The sequence below is a fragment of the Microcebus murinus genome, chromosome 2 (assembly GCF_040939455.1).
Source record: "Microcebus murinus isolate Inina chromosome 2, M.murinus_Inina_mat1.0, whole genome shotgun sequence".
NCBI lineage: Eukaryota > Metazoa > Chordata > Mammalia > Primates > Cheirogaleidae > Microcebus > Microcebus murinus.
The window spans coordinates 67,851,155-67,866,108 of NC_134105.1; the positions used below are offsets into that span (position 1 = coordinate 67,851,155).

The 14,954-nt window shown below is 46.4% G+C and overlaps 1 protein-coding gene and 1 pseudogene across 1 annotated transcript in view; one reads left to right on the top strand and one right to left on the bottom strand.

Moving 5' to 3' along the window:
* Positions 1-14,954, bottom strand: part of LPAR3 (lysophosphatidic acid receptor 3) — a 78,737-nt gene that overhangs the window by 35,030 nt on the left and 28,753 nt on the right. The gene's annotated exons all lie outside the window — the stretch shown is intronic.
* On the top strand, positions 5,341-7,083 carry LOC105861801 (AKT-interacting protein pseudogene; annotated as a pseudogene).

The window sequence follows — 14,954 nt, forward strand, 5'->3', positions numbered from 1 at the left end:
TCCATCTTGGCCCAGGAGGAATCAGGATCCCCAGCGGTCAGCTGTGCCCGCTGACTAGGACCTGGGGCTCTGCTTCATATACTGGCCTTACTAATTAGGGTCTCCAGGGCAATCTGACTGGCATTCTAGGTCTGCTGACGCTGGAGCTCTCCCTGACTCCTTCCAGAGAATGTACCCGCCCACCCTGATCCCCAGCCTGGCCCGCATCAGTGGCCAGGCCCCGTTACCCGCTGTCAGGCCTCCTTGCCCCTGACTTCCAGCTACCTACCCCACTGCGGACTTAAGCAGCTGGTTGTTGCAGGGAGTAGCATCTGTTGTCCTCAACACTCCTGCCTGGATCCCAGCCCTTCCTTGGTGGCTCCTGGGCACTGTTCCAGGGGCTTTGCTATTGTGGGAACAGCAGTTTTGTCCTGTTATTTAGGAGCTGCCACTTTACATTGGTCAGTCTGCGGCACTCCCTCAACACCACCTTAAACAGCAGGCACAGGCCTTTGCGAGTCTGCCCAGACCCAGCCAGTTCCTTTTCCCCACTGAATCACCCGACAAGCCCGGCCACAGCCTGCCAGGCAGCCCAGCCTGCCACCCGCCACAGACTCAGACAGCAGCTGCTGGGAGGGAGGGTGCTGTCCATTTGGATGTGGTCAGCCTCCACCTGCACTGCGTCCTTAACCTCAAACGCAGGTCTGCCATCACTGTGTGACCCTGGGCTGGACTGTCAGAGAAGCTCCCCCAAGGGGCCCCCAGATCTCCCCGCATCCATTTCCCCACCCTGTGAGAAGCCCAGAGAGCTCTCTAGGAAACTCACCAGGAGTCCAGAGATGCCAGGGGAAATGAATTATGTGATCCAATCCTCACACTCACCTTATAAAGGACTGTCTCGCCCACTACCCCCACTGATAAATAAGGGATATATATTAGTGTGTCCAGTAAGTCTTTAAGGGACCTTAAGAAAATGAGGCTCTGTTACAGAGCCCTTGAGCCCTAGTCTGCCCTCTTCTCTGTTATCCAAGGCTGCCTCTAGCTGATGAGCCCCACGGCCCTGGCTTGTCTGTGCTCTCTGGCCTTCCAGGACATAGCTGAGCCCATCTCTAAATGGTGCAAGATGGCCACTCTCTCGTGAGGTCCCTTGAGCTGCCTGTAAGTCCCCATGCCCCCAGGGTCTAGCCCTAGGGGCTCAGTAGGTGCTGCAGAGTCAGGTCTCAGTAAACTCCTCAGTTGAGAAACCCCATCCTCCCTGCCACATCCTGATGGCCACGGCCTCTGCGCTCCACAATTACTAGATTCCCCAGGCTGAACCCAGCCATCCTTTTATGCCTGGGGTAGGCCTGGGCCTGGCTCCCCAATCCAGCAGTGAACTCTCCTATGTTATCTTGTTCCTGAGCTTAAGGGAACCCAGGAAAGCCTTCACCATAAGAACTCCCAGACTGTCTCTGCTGAGCCCTGAGGCTGGCCACTCTCCCACCCAGATGACAGAAGTCCAGAGTCCAGTGGTTGGCTCTTGGCACGGTCCCTCTGGGAACATTCTGGGAGACTTCCTGAGTCAGGAGGCCCTGTGTGGTCCCTCACTATGCAGAGACCAGTACAGAAGAATCAGGAAGCCTGAAGATTCTCCAAGCTCAGACAGATCCTATCCTTCCTGAACTGCACGCTGCCTTAAAGCAGAGGAAAAACATTTCCTTTCCAAGTTAAAAGAAATGGAGAAGAGTGCAGTTATCACCCCATAAATTAGCATTAACCTCTTGTAGGAGCTCCTACATGGCCTTCTGAGGGTCCGTTCCAGGCAACTGTTTTAGTTCTAAGCTGCACGCAGATTCAGTTAGAGCCTGCAGAGCAACTTGAGTCCTCTGTGTCACGTCGGCCTCCTCAGTGTCCTCCCCCAGTTCCAGAAGAATACCTAGAGCTCCACTCTGAGACAGCAGTCACAGGGTTGTCATGTGTGTCTGGAGTCACAGTGGGACATCCAAGCTGTCACTCAGATCCTACGAACTTTGCTACATGTTTGCGGCATCTGGACCTTCAGAAATAAACTCAGTACAATGTCTCTGGAGGACAGAGCCTTTGATGGAACATTAGGCCTAACTATGAGAAGCCCTAGGACCAAGGAGCCTGGACATAGTGACCGTCCAAGGGAGGGGTTACTCAAGTTGCATGAAAAGTCCTGACCGTTGGTCTCAGGCCCATCTGTGGGGTTCTTGAGTGAAGTCAGCCATGAGAGGGGCTGTTCTGGATACAACACTTACATCATAACCCTTGCCTCGGACCCAGATAGGCAGGCAGATACAGAGCAGGGACGGACTGGCAAGTCCAGTTCTGAAAGCTCAGGAATGTACAAACCCTAAGGGGAGCCTCTGGGATTCAGAAGTCGCTAAGATAACTTGAAGGAAGTCTCCGCCACAAAGTACCCAGGGTACCTCCTGTCAGTGCCCAAGGTTAGTGATAAGGAAAAAGATACTAGCTCTAGAGAAGACAAGGAAGCTTCTAAGAAAATACTTCTCACAATCAAAGAGATTATTCATGTGACAACACACAGTATGTCTCATAGTCCTGGGGGAGCTAATTGAATGAGACCTGAGTCTCCCAAACTGCCAGGCTGGTCCTGGGATAGTTAAAGCCAACAGGCTGAACCCAGCAGCCAGTGCCTGCCTCTAGGGCGTGTGGCCCTCTGTGGTCACTCAGGGTCAGGGCTCAGAAGGGCTTGTGCTTGGTTTAAAGGTTTGCTGTCTTGAAGTTCTTAATAATCTTATCTTTGAACTTGTTTTTTGTAAGGGAGCCAAGGGAGCATGAGGGTGAGCAGAGGAGATGGGTCAAAGATAGGAAAGAGCTTCATGTTTTATTATAGTACCTTCAGTGGTACTTTTCCCTGCCTTTTGAACAAGGGACCTGCAAATTATGTAGCAGGCCTGTCATAACTCCTTCCCCAGTGAGTTACGAGTTAAAGACTAATTATCACCAGGGACTCTGGAGATCCCTGGACCTCTGGTCCCAACCCCACCAAAGAAATCTCCTTTCATGCCTTAGGGTCACTCACGAAAGTCAATTCCAGTCCAAGACTAACGAGATGCCCTCCTCAGACTCCTGTGGCTCAACAAAGATGACCACTGGTGAGAACAAGGACACAGGCGGCCAGGGTTCCAGGAAGCAAATCATGTCACGATGTCACAGAGCCAGTAAGAAGGGTGCTGAGTGACCCAGAGCCAGTCCCCGTGGCTCTGACCAGCACAGGCGCTGAGGCTGAGGCAGCGGCTCCAGGCAGACCAGCTCTGTCTGGAGGAGCCACTGGCTTCACTGTCTGTCTGCCTGTCCCACCCCAGCGACCTGCTGAGGCCTGGGGTCCCAGCACTGTGAGGAGAGCACAGCGCGGGGGCAAGCTTTCCCACACCTGCAGGTGTGACCTGGAGCAGGTTTCCACCTCTCTGAGTGGCCGTCTCCTCATATTTAAAATGGCAGCAACACAAACTAGTTCAACCTCTGTGGAAAGCAATATGGAGATACCTTAAAGTGATACAAGTGAATCTACCATTTGATCCAGCAATCCCATTGCTGGGCATCTACCCAAAAGATCCAATGACACTCTACAAAAAAGACACCTGCACTCGAATGTTTATAGCAGCACAATTCATAATTGCAAGGCTATGGAAACAGCCCAAGTGCCCATCAATGCAAGAATGGATTAACAAAATGTGGTATATGTATACCATGGAGTACTATTCAGCTCTAAGAAACAATGGTGATATAGCACATCTTATATTTTCCTGGTTAGAGCTGGAACCCATACTATTAAGTGAAGTTTCCCAAGAATGGAAAAACAAGCACCACATATACTCACCAGCAAATTGGTATTAACTGAACAGCACCTAAGTGGTCACATAAGTACTACAGTAATAGGGTATTGGGCAGGTGGGAGGGGGGCAGGTATATACATATATAATGAGATGTGCACCATCTGGGGGATGGTCATGCTGGAGACTCAGACTTGTGGGGGGAGGGGGGAAATGGGCATTTATTGAAACCTTAAAATCTGTACCCCCATAATATGCTGAAATAAAAATAAAATATAATGGCAGCAACAGTACCTGCCTTATTGGAGCTTTGATGAAAATTAACCAGAATGTACATGAAACACCTGGCACAAAATGGTTCTCAACTAAATAAAATCCTTTTTTCCTCCATAGGGTTGTTATTAGCAATGAGTTGTTATTAGAAATGAGACAATTATATATAAAAATACCTGACAATTGAAGGTGTTTCATAAATGTCAATTCTCTTCTATGTTCTCCTTCCTTGTCCCTCTTACCTTTGTTCTTGTGACCAACCTTTCATCAACCCTCAGTCCCCGTCCCAGGACTCACCTGGGGCGTGGGTCTTTTAGTTCATTATATAAACATTCATTGAGTGTGGGGTCCCTACTGTGCGCCGGGCACTGTGGAAGGGAAAACAGACAGGCATGGTCCTGTCCTTGACCAGCTCACAGTCGGGTAGGAGACATAGGCACTTAGCAAATAAATTATAATAAAATAGGTTAAATACTCTCATGCATATAAATAGTGTTCTGTAGAAGCACTGGATCATTAACTCTGCCTGCCTAAGGGAGTCAGAGAAAATACCATACAGAAGGAAGACTCTTGAGCTGGATCTCGAAAGATGGGTAGGAGTTCACCACGCTATAAAAAACTGAGAGGGGCAGTGAGCAGTCACTAGAAACATGTCGGACACGAGAACTTGGCAGGGCAGAGGCGGGGACTGTGTGGGAGGGGACTGCTAGAAAAAGGAGGTTGGGGCAGTACTGGGAAAGGGGCCTTCTAATCCCAGCCAAGGAATTTGGGATTTGTCCAGCAAGAGTAGACAAGAAAAGAGCAGAGTTAACTGTGCTTTTAAGGCAAATTCCTCAGCTAGTGGTGAGGAAGGCCTGGGCTTTCTGGATTCGAAGGGAATCCAGACAGAGACGACCATAGCTTGTGTGCAGGATCTGAGACACCATGGAAGTAGATTTAGTGGCTAATTAGATCTGGTGACTAATTGCTTACAGATGGTGAGAGATAGTGCTCCCTGGCTTTCTAGCTCAGAAGGCAAAGCAGATAGAATATCCCCTGCAGAGACCCAATGGAACAGGTGGAGCAGGTGTACACAGGCAGCGGAAGTTTGTGGTGCCTGCAGGACATCCAGGCATGTGTGTAACAGGCAGCTGCAAACAGGGATTTGGATCCCACGAGAGAGGCTGAGGACCCCCACACTCAGCAACTAGGTAGACAACGGTGGCTTAATCAAGCAGTCTTACAAGAATGGTAGGGGAAGAAGCTAGCATACTACGGTTTGAGGTATTAAGAAAATAGGATAGAGGGGCCGGGCTGGCGCAGCAGCAGGAGATGCTGTCCGGCTGCGGCGGCGCTCGGCAGCCGGGGGCTCCGTGTTGAAGGCACCTGGCTGAGGCGCACTGCCCGGCAGGCTGGTAAAGTGAATGGTGAGGACAGAAGAGTTTGATGACACAGACCGCTGAATTTCTTTGTTTGGAGTACAAGTTATGAACCCTTTCTGGAGCATGTCTACAACCGCTGTACGCAAACGATCTGATGGTGAAGAGAAGACATTGACAGGGGACGTGAAAACCAGTCCTCCACAAACTGCGCCAAAGAAACAGCTGCCTTCTATTCCCAAAAATGCTTTGCCCATAACTAAGCCTATGTCTCCTGCCCCAGCAGCATAGTCAACAAATGGCACGCATGCTTCATACGGACCCTTCTACCTGGAATACTCTCTTCTTGCAGAATTTACCTTGGTTGTGAAGCAGAAATTACCAGGCGTCTATGTGCAGCCCTCTTACCGCTCTGCATTAATGTGGTTTGGAGTGATATTTATACAGCATGGACTTTATCAAGATGGTGTGTTTAAGTTTACAGTTTACATCCCTGATAACTACCCAGACGGCGACTGTCCACGCTTGGTGTTTGATATTCCCGTCTTTCACCCGGTAGTTGATCCCACGTCAGGTGAACTGGATGTGAAGAGAGCATTTCCAAAGTGGAGGCGGAACCATAATCATATTTGGCAAGTATTAATGTATGCAAGGAGAGTTTTCTACAAGATTGATACAGCAAGCCCCCTAAACCCAGAGGCTGCAGTACTGTATGAAAAAGACATTCAGCTTTTTAAAAGCAAAGTGGTTGACAGTGTTAAGGCATGCACTGCTCGTTTGTTTGACCAACCTAAAATAGAAGACCCCTATGCAAATAGCTTTTCTCCATGGAATCCTTCTGTACATGACGAAGCCAGAGAGAAGATGCTGACTCAGAAAAAGCCTGAAGAACGGCACAATAAAAGTGTTCATGTTGCTGGCCTGTCATGGGTAAAGCCTGGCTCAGTACAACCTTTCAGTAAAGAAGAGAAAACAGTAGCAACTTAAGAGATGGTGAATCTGGTGCACCGTGCACTTTCCTGCTGGACTCTGGCCTAGTTAAAGTTGACCAATGGCAAAGGACTGCCGGAAGAGTAAAACTGTGTGAATAATGACTGATGATCAGTGTTTTCCATGTATGCATAGGTTCTAACAGCAGGTTTTGGAAACCTCTTTCTAAGTAATACATTACTTCTGTCAGAAGTGTCTTAGGGTGGTTATCTAGTTCAGTACTCCAAATTATTGGGGACCTTGAGGCTTAAGTATTTTTCTGAATATAATGCTAAAGGTAAGTGGCAGTCATTTAAACTAATAGAGCAGACAGACTTCAACACTATTTAATAGTTTTTAAATCAGTGGTTTCACTTGTACATACATATGTTAGGAAGCGGAGAAGAGAGGTTTGGAGAAAGCAGGTTCCATAACTCAGCACTTTTAAGTGGAAGATGTTTGAATCTCAGTCTTCAGCCTGCTGTCTTACTGATTTATAAACTGTTATCACCGAGAAAGACATTAGTCAAGTGAGAAGAAACCAGATCGCTTGTTCATAGTTTTTTTTTTTTTAAGCAAATTACTTACTGTATTTTTATGTCAGGAGGGAGAAAAAGTGTTAAAACGGTTTCTAATGAAGTCAGATATTTAAATGATGAATGACTAATGTGTTTAGTAGAGACAAAATAAACCAATAAATGATTAAAAAACAAAAACAAAACAAACAAACAAAAAAAAGGATAATCAAGTGTAAAAAAATCTGGTAACGAGGGAAGGAGAGACACAGAGCAGTTGTTTGAAAAGGAGGTAAGGTCAGAGGTTATATTTTTAATGGTCCAGCACACAGGAGAGCGAGAAGCAGGACAGCAGAAGGCTCCTGGCTGGAAGCAGCAGGCCCCCTCAGAAGGCTAGAAGGTGAGGATGGGGCCTTCACAGGTGGACTCAGGTGGTGAAGGGGGAGTTCATGCCAGAGGAAGGAAGGCCTGGGACATGACAAAGGTCAAAGCTCTGAGTCCTTCAGCAAAGTGACAAAGTTTGATTAGGTCCAATCTTGTCCTCGCCTGATCCTGCCTCTGGATTTTAGTTCCTAGGATGGATCCCCACTTCCTGCTTTTTTGATCTCTGCCCCCCACCAGATGTGCACAAGCTCAGGCTCCACTGGCCTGCTCCTCGCTCCCCTGAACCTCCTGCCTGGCGCCCCAGCTGCTGTCCCTCCTGGCACAGACTCACCAGGCAGACGTACCTTCCACAGTGTCCACCACGCCGGGCCAGTTCTTGCCCTCTGGCCATCTGAGCTGCCCACCATGCCCACAGCCTTGGGCCTCTCCCGGTAGTCAACTGAGTGATCTCTCCCTCTCCAACCCACCTCTCATCTTTCTAAAACTTGGCTTTGCATTTCACAGCTCCTACCTTGCTCCCAACCCATCAGTGCCCTCAAGATCTACAGGGCTCTTCACTGCCAGGCACGGCAGTTTAGCTGTGGGCTGGAGACTGGCCGCAGACCTACTCAACTTGGCCTGCGTAGTCTTTTAGCAAAAATGGAATTCTGAATTTCTTCACATAGGGCATGATCTGTCCAGTTAGCCGCAGGTGCCACCCCTCCCTGCCGCTTACACCCATCCCAGGCCCAACTCACATTCCCATGTTATCTGCCTGGTCCCTGCTAGACATGTGACAATAAAGCCTACATGACCTTCTAATCCAAGGCCTTCCTTCCATTCTCTGGCTCCAGTATGTCTCAAACCAGACTGTCATCAACATTTAAATCCCTTATTCCAGAAATCAGTCTACCTGGTCCCCCTTTCCACGACAGCCCTGGCACGGCCTTCCTAGATACCTGTGTGCCTATCTCCTGTCCCCTTTCCTCCCACCTGCAGTGCCTTGCTCTCACCTCTCACCTGTTATACTGACGTCCGGCTTACACCCTACCTCTTGTTTGGGGGGGCCTCATGGACCATCCAAATTCACAGCATTTCTTGCCTCGACCTGTTCATTTGACCCTTGTGTATATTTTTTTATTCCTTTAGCTATCTTTTTTGGGTAAGTTTCTCGTTTCCTCAGATAAGCCCATAAGTAGGGTTCCCTATAAGTCCTATATACGAAAAGCCATACAGAACAGATCTGCCTCTGTGTCCTCTGTATCTCACGTGACATGATCGTTGACTCATTAACCCTGGTTGTCTCCTGACAACCACAGAACACGGCAGTGGGCACAGTTCACAGTGCCTCAGGGTAGAGGCCAGGCCTCATAGTTGGTCCACTGCCTAAAATCCAGTAGGTAGTCAATAAATGGTTATGATAAGAAAATACAAAAAGCAGAAATCTCTTCTTGTTCAGAAAGCATAAAGAAAAAAATGGGCCCACTGTTGGGTGGCGAACTCTCTGACCTGATGAATAGAAACAGATAACCCTTGTTGTGCATCACTGTCAGGAGGCATCCAAGGACAGGGGTGTTTCACCAAAGCAAGAGGATGGGACCTGAAGCAGGAACTAGGCAGTCCAGAGCTCTGACCACAGCACTGGCAATAATATACACGGGGGACTTGGTAAAACCTCTCAATGGATACTGATTCTCCAAAGTTATGGGATCTTTCCTTCACACACTCTGCAGAGCTAGCAATGGCAATCTGGTGGCAAGGCAGAGCGGGTGGCTGTGCCGGAGGGACAACTGTCAGTGTAGGAGGGAAGAGCCACCCGCCTGCGGTGTGCACCAGCCAGTGCCTCCTGGCTCTCCTGCCCTCTATCCCAGCTTCTATTCTGATCCCTAGGTCTGTGGTGGGGCACAATTCCAGCAACACCCTTCACTCCCGGTCCCCACCCAAGCTGTTTGCCTTCGCCACACACTGAACGCAGCAGTCCCCGGTTGAAATTTTCTAAGTATAAACAATGTTAACATGGAATTTGATAAAATTCCACCCTGGGTCAGCACACACCAGACCACTCCAGGTGCTAAATCAGCCTCGTGGTGTGACGCCTGAGTCACAGACCATAACCACATTCTCCTCCGGCAGAAACCAAGGCCCTGAGGGAGGGCATCACTGAGTTCTGCAACTCTAACCCTTCCAGGATGCTGGGTGCTGGCGGCAGCTTGGATGAAGCCGGGTAATGGAACTTCTCCCAGACCTCCTTCTCAAAGAGGTCAGATTTGAGAAGTGTTTCTGTACTTTGCACTCAGAAAATATTCAATAATTGTTTGTCCCAGGCGAAGAGGAAGGTTTCAGGTTTCTAAAAAGAAGAAAAGCCAGACAAAAGTTCTGAAGAAGGGAGTGTGAAAGGGGAATAAAAGAAGCTGAGTGCACTTGGTGCAACAGAACTGAAGGGCTCTGTGGAGGAAACGGAAGAAGGAAAAGGCAGAGCAGTAGTGACAGTGGAACCAGGACAATGATTTGCAAAAATGACTTTGAACGGGCTGCAAAAGGGAGGCATCTGAAACAGTGAGGTGGGAAAAAAAAAAAAAAGAACCAAGAGCCAGACTTATGATGACAAACGGCCGCATATGGCAGAGGCAGAAGAAAGAAGACAGATTCCTAAAAGTGTTCTGGTAGAAGAGGTGTCAAGGTGGTGATTGAAAAGCTGGAGTGGAGTGGCATGCAACGGGGGATTTTCTTTTTCACTTTGGAGCTGTCGTCTTTCTAACATCAGACATTGAGTCTCCTCAATGCCCCCGTCTCGCTCAGAACGGGAAGGGATGTGTTCCCTCTCAGCAACTGAGAGGGAACTGCATTTGCACACTCGCTCACTGACAGCCGACCCTAGAAGCAAATGCCTCCCTCCCACAGGCCCTGCTGCAATGCCAGGAAGCACACAGGACAACCACCTGCAACAGAGGTGCTCCTGCGACTAGCCATTTCAAGACAAAAGTACAAATACCCCTGGACTCAATGTACTAAGTATTAGTGCCTGGATGGCTTGACTATGAAAAGAATTAGTCATTCTCCGTCTGATATGACTCTCTGCACAGCAACAAGAGGGCACCTCGTGCCAACAATCTGTTCATTTCACTCAGCATTTCTTAAGGCAAAGCTTTAGCTTTTTTTTTTTTTTTAACAGATATTTGATTACTAAGGCATGCAAGGCAGTAAACATTGAAAGCAGGCTTCTGTGCTGCAGAAGCAACTACAAGACCATAAAAGCTGAAAACAAATGTTTCTGAATTCCCAGCAATTCTGGTTAGCTTCTCTTAGCCTCCTGGTTTCAAAGCATGTGTGAGAGTGAGAGTGTGTGTGTGTGTGTGTGTGTGTGTGTGTGTGTGTGTGTGTGTGTGTGTGTGTGTGTGTGTACGCACATGCACACTTTATATTTCTTTCTTCTCTCTCTCTCTTTTTAAATGGAAGAAAGATACTTTATTGATGAAGCCCATGAACTATATCAAAAGGCCTGGGTTCTGACCCTGAATCTTCTTTTTTCCATTTTTTAAAAATTTATTTCAGCATATTATGGGGGTACAAATGTTAAGGTTACATATATTGCCCTGACCCTGACTATTTTCAAACACAGGGCAAATTTCCCAATCCTGGCAAAGGTGATAATAGTGGTTGACCAACTAGGCACCCTGGTAGGAATTGTTAGCAAGAAGGGGACAGTTTCTGAGGAGGAACGTCCTATAATATAGATCTACACACAAGATGTTTGTGCTGTATTACAGGACTCTTATGAAGCTAACGCTTGGTGGTCAGGGGCTTGTTTATGTTTTATTCATAAATATTGCAAAAGTGAAATGAATTATTAATGCAAAGATCATCTGTCGGAGACAGGAATCATTAACAGAATTTCACAGGGGCGAGGGTGGCGTATAGGGACTCACAATGCAAGCATGGAGCTTTTCCATTCTGTGACGACCACGTGTTCAGATTGTCCTGGGTCTCCAGTAACAGAGCTGGTACCATTTGCCAGCTGTCGGACAGCCTCTGCAAAGCACACCCAGTCAACTTCCTCTTGGCTACTTGTCCACATTACAAAATCTGCCGTCGCTGTGGCACCAACAGTAGGCCTCTAGTCCCCGTCTGCGGGGAAGTTGGTGACATTACTGGGATAAAAGGACACTCTGCTTGAATACGGGGCAAGACTCTTCAGAGTCACACTAAGGCCTAAGAAGAGTAGCTAATATTTACTTAGTGCTTACTCCATACCAAACACTATGCTAGGGGCTTTATATTCATTATCTCACTGAATCCTCAAAACCTCACCAAGCCAAAGGTACTAATATTATCACCATCTTACAGATGGGAAAACTAAGTCACAGAGAGGTCAGGTAAATTGGTCAGGGTCACACCACTTGGAAGTGGCAAAACTAGGATTTAAATCCAGCTCCTGCTCTGACCCCAAAGCCCCTACTCTTGCCAACTTCTTTAATAAGCATAAAGTTTGAAGAGTACAGAGCTGTCATTTTCCAGGAGACGTTGTCATAATTGTCATTACTGTGTTGTAAACTCTTTAGAACAAATCAAAAGTGAGCTAAATGTTGAGAAAGCATATGACTGTAGAAATAAAATTAAACTTTATAAAAATCAAAGGAGATACAAGTTAAAAACCTAATGAATTGGGTCCACGTTGTTCTAGCCCCATCATTTAGGAGCAGCTATTAACTGACCGTGGAGAGTGGAGTCTGGAGCCAGTCTGCTTGGGTTCAAACCTCCACTCTTCTACTAACGTTAAGCAAGACACTGAACCTCTCTGGGCCTCAGTTTCCTCATCTGGTAATAATAATAGAACCTCCTTCAAGGGCTAAACACTAAATAAAATAAAACATGTAAATTGCTCAGAACTATATATAGCCCATAATGAATACTAGCAATTAATATTTTTACCAGTATGGGTCTTTGGGCAAGATGCTTAAGTCCACCTAAATTTCCTTGTCTATAAAACAGATCTATGTAAAGTTGTTAAGAGGGTTAAGTGAAATAAAATCCTAAAAGCATGGAACACATTGATCTCATCACAGGAGGCATTCAAGAAATGCTCATTTCTTTTCTCCTTCCCAAGACAGTACTGTCACTTAACCTTCAGAGACCTCGGTTTCTCATATTATAAAATGAGATACCCACCCATTCCCCTGCCATTGTCTACTTCACAGGCGCGTCCCAGCCAAAGCCTGTCAAAGGGCAAACTGGAAGTGGGGAAACCTGGGTTCTACGTTGGGCTCCAGCTTTTGAAAAGCTACTTAACTTTCCTAAATCTCAATTTCCTCATTATAATATTCATAATATTATAATCTCATTATAACAAGTGTGTGCCAGATAGAGTATTCCATGTACCTGCAAAGGTACATAAATAAGGAACGGTGCCTGACTTCAAAGTGTGCACACTCTAGTTCAAAATAAAGGCATATAAACAATTAAGTGACTTGACCAAGGTATGGACAAGATTGAGAGGTGGCTCCAAGAGAAATAATCACATTTACCCAGGTAAAGCAAAGAAAGATTCAGGGGAGACATCCCTTGCATTGGGTCTTACAAGAGGAATGGAAGTTTCCCAGGCAGAATGGGGGGGGGGGGCGATATCCTAACATGTGCAAAGGCTTAGAGAGGCAAAATGTAGAAGTGTAAATAATTCATTATAGCTTGAGAGCAGGAAGCATCTAGGGGAGGGGCAGGAAAATAGGATGATAATATCTTCCCTTCTTACTTTGCAGGATTTCTATGAAAACAACATATTAAAGCACTGAAAAAGACACAGTATTACAGAAACATCATGCATGGTTATTATTAGTACTCTAGCAAGGCTCTTTATGGCACTTAATTTTCACTCATTTCCTCACACCATGGGTATTGCTAGAAACTCCAGGTATTGTTTCCTCGCTTAGCACCACTCTGCCTCCTTCCTCTCTCCTCTAGGAGAAGGAAAAGGATGATTTAGTAGCAATCTAAGTGGAGAGGAGGGAGGAAGAAATGAGAAGAAAAACATCCAGCTTCTTGTTTCAATAACCACAAACCCTTTCAAAGATGCTTAACAGATAATGTTTCATATTTTAAAAGAGTTCAGTCCTTACTGGTCAGAAAGGAAACCTTGACCCTAAGATCATGGCTTTTCAAATGTTCTTGACCATAACCCATGATAATTATTATTTTATATCACAATCCAGTACACACACACAGAAAGGTTATGAAACAATACTTATTAAATGCAATGTACTCTGAAATGTTCTCCTTTTTATCTTATGTCATTTTTAAAAAGTGTTGGTTACAATCTCACTAGTGGGTCAGAACTCACAGTTTGAAAAACATCACCCGAAAGAAAGGAAGGTTCACGGAAGACTTCAAAAGTATGGTTTGCAAATCCCTTCACCCTTTCTTTTCTTTTGTATTTTAAGACGTTGCGAAATATAAGAAAGTCTAGCCCATTTTCTGGGAAACAACAAAATGTCTGTGTGCATAGTTCACCTGGTGTGTTGTTTGACAATAAATGAGAGGTTTCTTGTGTGTTTGGTTGCTGTAGCTGATTAGGCTTGTTGACAAGTAGCATTTCAAAACTCTCTTAGGCAGGGCCCTGGTGCCCTGTGGAAAGCCGGATCATACGTCTCCAATGTCTTTTCAATGGGAACAATCAATAAGCAACTTCTCTCACGTAAAGGGCCCCATCACACATCATAACCCAGAAGCGAACAAGCTTTCTGCCTCAGGGCGGCTGAAATGGGGACATGATGCCCAGGTGCTTTTCCAATCATGCACACATTTAAAACTCACACCACCACCACCACCCTCAAGTTCAGAGTCTGCTCCCCATCCAGCTCTATATGCTTCTGTGTTCAACCAAAATCCTAAAGCTGGAAAGGAACACAAAGGGCATCTGGTCTACCTCTCTCCTTCCAAAGAGGATAGCCAACTGAACTTCCCCGGCTCACTACTTTCCACTGCACCACGAGTGTCTGTGCTCCATGGGGCCTTCTTTGGGTACTACCTGAGCTTTAGATGTTTCTACCATCACGCTTCTGAGCATGTTGTTTCTCCTCCTCAGAATGTCTTTTCCTCTGGCCCATACAAATCCCACCTATCCTTCCAGATTACATCCCAGCCCTTAAGAAGCCCTCTCCAAACTCTACAGCCCCTGTCCCTCTTTTCTTCCTTCTCTGAGATAAGCTTAAACTCACTGAATTCAAGCAACCATTTGCCTCTTAGATGCTGTTTAATAGACAGTTAATATGTATTTATTGATTGACTTTCTAATATTTAAAAGCAGAGGGTAAGAAACTTTAGGATTTAATCTTAAATGAAGTTTTCCTACAAGGTACGTATCAAAGAGTAAATAGAAAGGCTCAGTATTTTATCATGAAGATATTTAAATCATGTAATCATTAAAGAAGTGAGTATCTCCGCATACTCAGAACCACTGACTACAATAATAGACGCCAGCACTCTTGTTTTTTCTAATATACTATTATTTGGGAGACGCTTGTTTCAGGCAACTGAATTCTTACATTTATTAGATAGAGCAACTGGGGCCTTTTTCCCTTGGAAGATACTGGGTCCTGCAGTAAGTGATCTCACGGAAAGCCCTCACGCACAGTCGGAATCCACAGAACTCTACTGGCTGCTGCCTCTCAAGATTCTCTCTGCCTCGGAGAACTCTGCCCTGTAAT